The sequence below is a fragment of the Rhodnius prolixus genome, unplaced genomic scaffold (genome assembly GCF_049639745.1).
Source record: "Rhodnius prolixus isolate KJV_2025 unplaced genomic scaffold, Rpr scaffold_7, whole genome shotgun sequence".
Classification (NCBI taxonomy): domain Eukaryota; kingdom Metazoa; phylum Arthropoda; class Insecta; order Hemiptera; family Reduviidae; genus Rhodnius; species Rhodnius prolixus.
In genome coordinates, this window is record NW_027411582.1 from 11,163,015 (window position 1) to 11,175,390 (window position 12,376).

General features: G+C 32.5%; 1 protein-coding gene across 1 annotated transcript in view; it reads left to right on the forward strand.

The window, feature by feature from the left end:
* The first annotated feature begins 407 nt into the window (after positions 1-407).
* Positions 408-12,376, forward strand: part of LOC141446970 (glucose dehydrogenase [FAD, quinone]-like) — a 52,393-nt gene continuing 40,424 nt past the window's right edge. Inside the window, exon 1 of the mRNA XM_074114019.1 lies at positions 408-558. The gene's annotated coding sequence lies outside the window, so the exon portion shown is untranslated. The remainder of the gene's footprint in view (positions 559-12,376) is intronic.

Below are 12,376 nucleotides of genomic sequence, written 5' to 3' on the forward strand. Positions count from 1 at the left end.
ACCTTTTATATTCTTATAAAACCAAGCAAGAGTTCTTATTATAACATTGTTATAAATTGAAGTTATAAGTTCGACCAGAGAGAGTCTAAGTTTATAACTGGAGGGCGTTTTCGCAACCAGATTGTATTTTTTATTTATAATAACGAGATTTTATTTAAAAAAATAAATGTTCAGTGATAAGATATATTGGGTTGAGAGGTGGGGAGTGAAGTAGGTGAATTAAAAAAGTACATTAAGAAATACCAAAGTAATGTGGAGAGCTAATTGAGGCCACCAATGGTCAGTAGCTTACCACCAACTCCACAGTCATTGAAGAATTCAGAGAAATTTTTAATCTTATTTTATGAATTGATTCAAAAATTTCGGTACCATCATGATCATCGCCTAAGGATGATTGACAAATAAGTAGGGAGTACAAAATTGACGTGTGTTAGTATATAAGTTGTGGTAGGAGCATCAAGCAAGGACGTTCAGTGGGCAAAACCGGTGGACACCCTTGCTGGACTATTCAGTTCGCATTTAGCACTCGATCATCTAACAGGATTTTAAATTATTAAGGTAATTAAATCGATTTTTGTAAACTAAATGATTTAATATTTTTTTTTACCAAAAAATTTGTACATGTATTAATTTTTACTATTTAGTTCTCTTAAAGAGGAGATATTGCAATATTTTGTATTTTCACCGGATATATTCGTTTTCAGGAACCTCGTGAGTTCGAAAAAAAAAAATCGCGAATAGCATAAAATTTAATATTTCGATTACAGTGCTACCATGTAGCCGGGTAATACTGATTTAGCCAATCAATCAGGCACCCTCATCACCTGTGTATTTATTTAACAGGAATTAAATTTGAAGGAATCGGATGAGCGTTAACTGTCACTCTAATGAATCATGCGGCTTTTTTTTTTAGCGTTTTTTGCACCAAATTTTTGCAACACAAATTGATGTGAATGTTTCACATCAGGCATGTAATTTTTTTGCTTAGTACTTATTAATTAATTTTTAAATAAAATTATTTTGTTTAAATTTATCATTTGTCTACGTGATTGTAATTTTAAAAACTGCTAGTAAAATATTTTAGTGGTATTTTGACAGGTTTTTTTTCTAAAATTTTGAAATTATTATTTCTTTTTATGGTGATAATAGTCAGGTCGAAAAATTAAATTATCAAATTGATAATATTATTCGACTGGAATGGGAAAGATAACTCTTATTTGCTGTGGGTATTACAGTTAAACATCACATAACTTCTGCAGATCCTATCTACTCTGTATGTAGGTATCTCAAGATGGAAGTGTTGATATTGTTGGGTTTGGAATACTCGCAGGAATGCCTAGATCCCTGAAGAAGTGACCATTTTTATGTGTGTGTTTTCCCTATTTTGTGTGTAATTGTCGGAGTTATTAGTGACCCTTAGAGACGATCAACTTTCTGAAGAAGTGCAAAGTCTGTACTTTCCCTCCAAGGGTTAGAAGTTAGGGCAAGTTATTGAGCTTTTGGAAGAAAAAAATTAAAGGTCTATAGAAAATGGACAAAGTGGTCTGGTCATGTGGCTGAAAATGCTTCTCGCTAGTTATTTCTGGAATCATTTTGTGCCTTAAAACTCCCATTAATTACTCTAGGGTTAAAGCTAGTTCTTTGTTCTTTTAATTAAAGTCTTGATGCATGAGTAATTTTTTCTGAATAAACTTCCTTTTAAAAAATAAATATAAAGAAGTACGAACGTACAAAAGCGAAATAAGGGTTGTTTTCTTTTCTTTGTAATGAGGAAAGGTATTGTGATCTACGAGCATAATGTCAAGAAAAATAAATCAGAAGTTTACACCCCGTTTACCAAAGTTATAACTTAAACAAATTTGCTTTAATTGTTTGTTGGAATTTTAATAATTTTATAATTCAGAATCATAATAATAAATCAATATCTATGGGAGAAACGTGCTATATCAGAACCCCTTGAAAACCTGATACTTAAACGGAAGCGATAGACTTGCCAAACATTATAGAAACTTTTTAGAGTATATTTTGAGTAAATTGCCAAAAACTGTTAAATGAAGTAGCGAATTCCTTGGCACTTAGCGAGCTTTAAAAGAAATCAAAACAGTAATTTAACGATAGATAGCAGCGAAGAACTTAAGAACTCTATCTTTTAGTACTAACATTTTGTTAAGGAAAACTCCTTACGTGAATCTTTCATTTTGTAGGAGCACCTACTCTAAGATCTTTCTATATCCAGAAGTCTTGCTCAATGTCAGAACATTTTCTCTCAGCTGTGGATAATACTTTCACCTAGAGCATATCTTAGTCTATTCTAACAATTTCCTTGTGATTCTGACCTGGGTGTTAACTTTGCCATGAAGCCCGCCTACACTCAGGCAACTTTTCTATATATTAGAGGCCAAATCGAGTTCCTCGTTAGAACCGTTCAACATTAGTCCTTATCAGACTTCTTCGGCAAATTCTTCCTCAGATCTCTCTTCCTTTGAAGTTCTGGATATCTATTTTATTCGTGCTGCCAATGCTTTTTGTTGTTCTTCGTTGATTTAATTTGTTTTTTAAAATCTGTTTTACTGGAAAACCATTTTTAACATTTACTAACGCTCTTTTTTTTTTAAAGATATCATTCTTAATTGCCATGATTTCTGTATTTGTTTTCAATCAGAGAGTTTAAAAATGAAATGCGTAACCTTCATCTGGCATTAAAACATTTTTTTGCCTTACTCAGTATTTGAATTCTGAATTGCCTTCCGCTTTCGCATTCTATCAATCACTTTACCTCTCTCGTTTCCACCCCTGCGATGTTTACACATTTATGTCATTACTGTTAATATCTCAGGGATGTGGAGTATAAAATCAAATATAATTTCTTGATTTAAATAAACAAATAAGTATGACTGAAACTCCATTTTGGTGAATGAATCAATCACAATAAAGATGAACAGTAATTGAAAGCTACTCATTGTAGAGTCCCAGACAGAATTAGGGAGTTCAAAAGATGGAAAAAGTGACGGTGAAGGGATAAGGAGTTAAAGACAAGCGGTCCCGGAATCAGAGTGCATAACGATTCCTCAATTATTGCATACAATCTTCCCACAGTATTTACGGGCTAACTCCTAATATCCGATTAGCCAAATCATTTAGAAATATTTTATATTTTGGTTGCCCTCATTAGTTATTGTAATTTACGTTCGTTCCTTAGTTTATCTTAATGCTAAACATTAAACTCTTAAGCTCTTAGTTCAGAATATAAGTCTACAAACTTGTCAGTTCATCCAAACATTTTCATAATAATTACATATAAACCACAAATAATAAATCACAAATTAATAAATACAGTAATTTTTATAATGTAATATTATATTTGTTTATTCGGAGTAAAATAAATGAATAAATAAAGTTTTTTTATTGTAATAAAGAAAGAGTAATGCTACCAGCATTTCAAAATATTAAAATTAACAGACTATGATAATGTTAATGTTCGGAAATTTAAACGCGTTTTCCTTATACTACAGATCATCATTATTAGATCATTGATTTTTTCAAAAACTTTTCCTCTTTGCCCTAAATTCTGAACAAGGAAGTATTTTAAGTTTAGATATTTTGGAATAAAGAACTTAATAATCTGGAGGAAGTAGTTATTTTGAAGTTTCCTTGATACGGACAAAAAAAGAAAGGATTAAAAAAATGGGAGCACGTTATCTTTTAACTCCATATTTTTTTTTTTTTTTTGGAGTCTGCCATTGATTTCTTTAAAATATTTATATTTTAATTTTATTCTTTTGAAGACGGCTTAAACGACAGTCTAGGATTCTGCAATATTAGACTTTTCTTTAAATTCATTCTGTATATTTGGGACTACGACCTTTTGTAACGTTAACATCTAAATAATTTTTAATGGAATTCTTAGTTTAAATAGATAAAAACGTTAATAAAAAAATAATGGTTAACGTGTATTTGACTTATTGTTTTCTAAGTTTTGGGTATCTTTTTGAGCAATTCTATGTATGTATATGTACATATTTTTTTTTTGTGTAGAGTTTTTTTATTTCTTAAAAAAGAAATATGTAAGTTCGTCAGGTCTTAAGACAAATCTTGAATATTCTATCTAAATAAGGTCAGAGTTAATTTAACAAGAACCTAACTTATTATTCAGAAAATTCTCGCTCTTCTAACACAAAGGTTTGTTTTAAAAGTTAAAAGCGCGTCAACATATGTTGTGATCAGTTGTGGTAATCGGTGTCCAGAGACTTTTTCGGAACGTTAGAGTCAGATAGAATAGTACAAGTTATTAAGCTGATTCAATCAGGTACATTGTATGATTGTATTTATGCTCCGTTATTTGCAGATAGGAAAGTCAAAGAAAATTTGTACGCATTAACTCACAGTTCAGCCCTGTGTATCGCATGAATGGTAGGATTTCTTGATAAGTATTGTTAGACTGGGATTACCTTCAAGGACTTCAAAGATCACTGAAGAAGTGTTTAGTCCATTTACTCCTTAAGGTTTAATTTCCCCATAAATGGAGTTTTGTTAAAGAAATCAGTATCTTTAGAAGGCTTCTCAAAATTGTAGGTAGAACGAAATAATGATGTGAGTAATTATCGATTATCATTCTTCATTATTTGTTCAGCGTGTATAAAAAGATAATGCTAAAAATTAGATACATTCCCTATCGCAACACAGCATTCATTGGTTCAAAAAAAAAAAAAAGGAAAATTGGCACGATAGAGGTGAATCCTCGAAAAGAGAAGTAAGAGAAAATAAAAGAAATGTCTAGGAGGTGCTCCTACCCTTACAGGTTCAGCCCCGATGATAATTCTTACTGGTTTACTGGAATATTAAAAATTAACTGTAGAATCATTGAGAGAAATTAAATATGGTAAAACTGCATACTTTGTGCTTTTAAGGTTGGACTACCTTTACAATTAGTGCAGCTAATTATTCTCTCATTATTAATTAAAATGCCTATATACGGATAAAAAAAAGGTCATTAGCTGCCTTTCATAATGTTTTCATTAACATATTTTTTTTCGCAATTCCTAACTTCCAATGGTATATTAATTAAGGAAACTTTCGGCATACTAACCGAGAATAGGCTGGTCTCTCTCATTTAATGGCTGTAAGAACGTACTTCAGAAACAATTTCTCAGAAACATATTTTTCTCTTGATATAAATACATTTTAATTAATATATTTTTTTACAATCTTCTTTTTTATCTTTATTTCGCAAACTTATAATAAGTACAATGGCGAAAAGAGAAGTACCTACATACAAAATGATATAATATACACATAAGCATGTGCATAGAAAGAAAGTGGTTTTCTTTCAGAACAATCCCAACCAACACCTCCCCGAAGATAATGGCCTTGCGATCCTCTAATTGTTGACGCTATCCTCCTAAGTCTGCTTCTTCAAATTCAATTTAGAAAAATGGGCGATACGAATTGAAAATAGTTCTACTACTTTAGAACTAATACGTGATGGACAGACGCCAACACGATTGAGAGAACGCCAAACATTATGGGACGATCAGTGATTTAATAAGTTTACAAGATTAGCTTGCAACATAAATTACATCTGAAATAATGGCGGCTAAGTAAATCACGTTTTTAAGACAACAAAATAAAGCAGAGATACTTTTAGCATTTTCAAAAAGAATTCAATGAGATGTTTCTTTTGCGCCGATTTGTTAATCTGGATGTTACATCCAATGTTCACCAGAAACGAAGCAGCTTTTAGAAAAGAAATACCACAAGTTAAGACGTTCATCGATTTCTTGTAATTTACTGTAAAAAAATAACTTACTTATTGTTTACATTAATATTAGAACAATATCCGAATGTAGGTGTCCTTGGGTGATTCATAGCCCATGTCTGTATATCCTTCGTCCAACACCACATAACGGTGAATACGAATTATTAAATTGCTCTTCGTTAATGTAATATTAACAAAATGTTCTAAAAAATGTTATAAAATCTTAGTCAAGGTAAGGGTGGTAATTAATACCTTATCTTTATAAAGAGGATTTACGCACATATTTTCATTTTATGTAATAAATCTGTTACACGGAACAAAGAAAAAAAAAAATATACTTTTAGAGCTACTGAGGAGTCTAATTTTGAGTACCCATCTCTAAGCCGAATTGGCGCCCATCTGTTGAAGGTATTACAAGACGATTAAACAGCAAGACGAGTTTGGCAATGTTTTTTGAAAAGTCTTCATTGTGACCTCATAGCATGTCTTAAACATTAGTCTTGCAAATAAAAAGACGTTCGCTTTTGCAGGACAATGAACAAAAGGACATGCCAAAGAAAGCTCCAGAATATTCAAACTGAACAATAGTGGGCGTTGAGCGATGCTAAAAAAAATTAAAAAAATTGCTAAGGCACATATCGCGGCTTGAAAATATTTACAAAGAAGAAATGAATGAACTTAATGGAAATTTCAGGAGGTTCTAGCTTAAACTTTGCTCATGGTAAATGCTGTCAATCAGCAAAGTAAAAACTTTACCGCAAAGAACATTTGGCCTAAAGTACCGCACTCTGAATTTTTTTCAGATCTACTTCGTAAAGATATGCTGATGACTGATTTATTGTTAACGAATTGGCAATGAGAAATAACGGCTAGCTCGATGAAGTTTTTCTTCAGACTACCCAACTAGTCAGAATAATGGTTTGAACGATTGATCAGATTCAACGGTAGTCTGTACCAGCATGTGATATATATAGGTAGCTGGGAAAATGAAATTCTTTTCTAAAATGGAGAAGTGGAGAAAACGGAAATGAACCTGGGATTAAAGCAACAAAACAGAATTTAATCCAGTTTTTTTTTCTGGATTAAAGAGAAATTCACAAAAATCCAATTCATACGGAATAAGACAATAATATAAAACAATCTTTCTTCCAAAAATAATTAATCTATATATATAAAAATGAATGTGTGTTTGTCTGTTTGTACTCGATAGATTCAAAAACCATACATCCAATCGCCGTGAAAAATTTGGGAAATTATTAGGTATATCACCGGGAAGGTTTTTGGAATTTTCTTTTTAAAATCAGAGTTGGGGTTCTAGGTGCTCCCGAACAAATATCCCAAAAATATCAAAATAACATTTAATTAGTATTTTTGTTAAAAGTGTAACTATGAAAAACAGTTTTTTGCAATTATTAATACGAGAATAAATTATACCGAAGATGGTGGAAAATCCATTAAACTAAAAGTACTCAACAATACTATTGATGTTGATAATCGTTGGGTAGTACCATATTCTCCATTACTACTAAAAACGCATAACGCACACATAAATGTTGGGTACTGCAATTCAGTGAAAGCTATAAAATATATTTGCAAATATGTGAACAAAGGAAGCGATATGGCAGTGTTTGGAGAGGAAAATACAACTGCATCTAACGATGAAGTCACCCAATACCAACTGGGACGCTACATAAGTAGCAATGAGGCTGTATGGCGTATTACCTGTATATCATTTTCCATTCATGAACGATATTCAACGGTTGTTCATTTAGCAGTACATCTTGAAAATGGACAGCGTGTGTATTTTACATCAGAAAATGTACGTGCAAGAGCAATGTCACCACCGCCAACAACATTAACTGAATTTTTCACATTATGTAGAAATGATACCTTTGCAAGGACACTACTGTACTCTGAACTAGGGGTAATTTTATTGTTAATTTTCATTTCGATGTATTGTGTACATTTGGTCATTAATCAATTATCTTTGAGGTATCAAAACTGCCTTTTTGTTCAAACACAGCAACGTGTGAACGGGTACAGCTAGTTAATTAATATTAAAGGGAAGGGATTCAGCCCTTAGATTCACTAGGTAGACATGTATATTAGTGAGCTTGTCACAGGATGCATGTATCTACGTTAGTGTGAGTGAGAAGATAATAATGAAACTAGTCTATGCATTTGTTGCACCATGTGCATATTAAGTGAATGTTAGGAGGGTCAATGTAAGGAAGTAAGGATAGACCGGATACCCGCAGGTACGCCAAGACCCTAGAAGAAGAGGCTAGTCCTCTTCCCTTTACTAAATATGTTACTAAATACTTAGTAGAAATTCAGACAATAGAAAACTTTGTAGAATCTTTGTAGGCCCTAAGTGTACTGTGCTGGGTTATTGTGTCAGAATTAATATTGTTCTTGTTGTTAGGCTGGGATACCCGCAGAGACACCTAGATCTCTGAAAAAGTGGCTAGTCCACTTCCCCCTACGGGTTCTTCTTCTAAGGTTATTCAAAGCGCAGTCGGCCAACAAAGGCACCTCGCCTTCCTGGGTTACTTTACAAGGATGGTTCCGTCTTCTTATAAGAATAGCCACCAATTTTAGATTGTAAAATAATGGACGACCACCATTCTTCGAAACTGGTACTGCTGAATGATGTTTTTTTTTTTCTCCCTTGCTTGGTTTCAAAGCAGCGATTGTGGCCTTAGGTGCTGACATTCCCAAACACTGCACCCTGAGACTCGATCAGGGTGGTAAAATGTAAAGTGTAAAACATGCGACAAATACAATGTGTTTGTATAGGTGATGAGCTAAACTCGAAACGATTGGCTAACATCTGCAGGATCTGTGTATATTATGCGAATGTTAGCGGTCTCTATGTAAGAGTTGTCCGCGTTGTTAGGCTGGTATAACCCTGTAGAAGTGGCTAGCCCTAGTGCTGCACGAGACCGAGACGAGGCGAGACTTTATGCAGATCTCGCCTCGGTCTCGTATGACAAGTGCTCGTCTCGATCTCGGTCTCGGTCGCTCTAGTCTCGGTCACGGTCTCGTCGAGATATCTCGGTTTTTTGAAATTTTGTTTAAGTATTAAACATGAAAAAAAAAATGAACCCAATATCTGAGGCAATCAAAATGAATAAAAAAATGGTTTGTTATTTATAATCTTTTCAAAAATTGTTATTATTAAAACTGTCCGGTAGGACAGTTGTTGTATAAGGGTTGATCGTCAAAAACTGCACGAAAAAGCGTAACGTTGAAAAACACCCAACTTTGAATTTTTTTTTTCTCTTTTTCTACAGGGTAAAGTCGGTTGAGATGGCCAACAGCCGAAATTTAACCGAAATGTCGTCCGTCGGCGCTGCGTGACCTCTCGAGTGATGAACGTTGAGTTTATTTTGGTCTGAGTCAAAGCGTTATTAATTAACTCAGAGAATAAAAACATTATCGTCTCAACAAAAAATTTTATGATAGTTGCGTATTGCGTGCTGCAGCGAATGTATGTGTCGAAATGTTAGTGTCGTTTTTTACATATTAGGAAAGTACAGTATACATTAATGGATCCTAACTTCTAAAACTGTCAAAAAGTACGCGTTGAGTTATGTTTATCATAGTGGTAAAAATTCAGACAAAAGAATAGAGTTTCAGATAGGATTTACAAAGCCGTAAAAAATTGGACAATTTTAAAAGTTAAGAACAAAAATGCGCTGGCATGTTTAAAAAAAAATGAATCAGAAATTGTGATCAAAAGTAACAAAATTAGTAAAGTTAATTCCTTTTTTCTTACAATACCAAAGGAGGAAATGCCTCTACTTCCGTTTAATTCAGCTAAATAAAACTTTTATCACAATAGCATTCTTTTAGACAATGAAAACTTTATCGGATGCAAAAGGCCGGCCCGTTTTAAGAACAATAAAGCGTTACTTATGAGTCATTGTAATTTTGACTAACACTTGTTGCACAGAAATAGTTTTAGGGTCATTTGTTAGCCTATATTTTGTTATTATTGAGGTTATTAATAAAGAGAAAAGTCATATTAATGCTGGGTGGACACTGAGGAGCCTTTCACGATTTGGCTCCCCTTAGCAACTCCGATACAAAAACGATGCGATACAAAAACATAAGTGAAGTCGAAATCTCTAGACTTAACTGATTAAAATCTACCTCTGAAAATTCTATTAAACTAACTTGGTTAGCCAACAATAAAACAAGATTGTTACAGTCAAAACTAAAAATTAAAAAAAAGTAACCATAACTTGGGTTAATTTGTATGGGTAACAGATAACACGACAGGTTGCTGTGGGTAACCAGCCGCCAGAATACAAGTTTGGTGTCACGTACCACACCAGTCTGGAGAATGTGGCCTTCCAAGTTAGCAAACGTGGACGGCGATCGGTTTTCTTCTCGAATTATATTCTCTAACAGTTATCTGCAAATAGACTAGCTACCTAGACATCTAAGAGTTATTTAATGCATTATATATTGCATTAAGGGTAATTAAACACTCTTTATATGTAGGGGATACTGTTGCAATGAATTCTCTGAATGTAAGCGAACTTTAAATCAGAATTAAAAAAAAAAAAAAATACCTCGCAAGCGAGTTCTTGTAAGATGATTAGCGGTGGTCAAGCAACTTTTTCTGCTCCAGCTGTATGTTGTAAACACGAATTAGAAAACATGTCAAGGGAAGTCAGATGGCTGGAGGTAAAATCTATTGAATGACTCAACGTCTAGGTCTCATCTTAACGAGACAAATAACACGTCTTGGTTGTGATGGGAATTAGTCTTAAAGACCTAGTTCCTGGGGGAGTCACGTGGCCAATGAGACGAAGGAGGTAACCAGGATGGCGGCGTAAAATATAATATAGTAGATTAACTGAAGACGCATTTACGTCTAACAATAATTTGGGAAATAGTTGAAGTTTTCTTTTTACGGAAAAGAGATATTTTGGTTAGGCACAACCTTGGAGATCATGTTGCAAGTTAGACCACTGACTGGAATGTCACATGACCTTTTATTTATCTCTGCTAGTGGATCACCCTCATATTCGTATATGCCACCATCCAGATTTAATTGAGGAAAACTTTCCTGTTTCTTTTTGGCGCATCAACGTCTTTTGACATAAGCGCCTAATACTTTTTTTTCTTATGCCAAACAAGGGCCACTACATCTGGAATGGTACCTAATGTGTCAGGGCTTCTTGCACATATATCTAGCGCGAGTATTCTCAGTGTTTACTCCAGATTTTCAATTAAATCTTATTCCCATTAAAATAACAGAATAGTGAAGCTGCACGATCCCAATCCCTTCTATTATGGGGATAAAATAAATTAAAACAAATCTTTTAAAAATTAATGGTATACCTTAATGGCTAAAATATATTCTACAATATTTAATTAATCTCTTTGTATGATTAAATATTGTAGAATATATTAGTTACTATTTATTTTTTATTTTATTATTAATAAAGTCACGCTCTAATTGTTTATAGCTATTTATAGAATTATTACATTTTTTATAAAATAATTTTTTTTTAATTACTGATTTCTCATATTGATACATTTTGCCATTTGGCAATTATATAGAGTATGTTTGAGGTTAAAATTATAGGCATTTAAATTAAACAAGTTTTTCCTTCTTAAAAATTTGAAATAGGAAATAAAGAAAAATCTGTCTGGAAAACGATTTTTTTCTTTCCACAGTTTACATAATTAAATTTTCTCAGTAAAAACTGACTTTTCATCTTACGATTCAAAAAATTGTACCTTCTTATAATCTTTTTGACAACCGTAAATTAAAAGCAAAGATAAGTACATATTAAAATATTTATTTCTTCAATATTTACGTTCTTATTAAGACTACCAAAAGGCCTTAGAAAGCGAAGAAAGATGGTCATGAATATTCAAAGATAAGAAAAAAAAGAGTAAATACTATCAACAGAAAGAAAAAATGTTATAATATAAATGAAAATATAATAAGCACATAAATCAACGAAAAAGTGTAATCATGTAAACATGAAAAATAAGCAGCAATTACACAATAAATATATAATTACATGGGAACAGAGCGTAAATTAAAATAAACTTCAATTATTTATTTATTTTTTAATCAATTACAAGTCGTACGAGGCAAACATGATATTAATATTTTCATGAAACTAGATAAATTATTTTATAGAAACAATATATGAAAGTTGACACAATAGGAATTTATTTTTATACTGGGATTCCCAATGCTTAATATATTATATATGAATGTAATTTTGTTCATAAAGGCATGATATTGGCTACAGAATTATTTTTTCTTAATGCATTCACTAACGTCATAACAGAGAGAAAAACATAAATAATTTCTTCCAGGTGTGTTTTTATATCTGCAAATGGAAAAATCCCAAATCTTACTCTACAGCAACTTGATTGTTTACTTATAGAATCTGTTTTATAAAGAGAGTAAGCCTTCTTACGTCAAGAAAAAAAAGAAAGACTAATCATGAATCCTTAGAACGGCTTGAAAGAAACATGCCTAACATCACGCAGCTAGTAGCTAGGAAATAGGATATGGAAATTCCGTATCTAAACAGTTAATTCCACAGTTAGTAATATTTCCGTTGAAACTATTATTTTAAG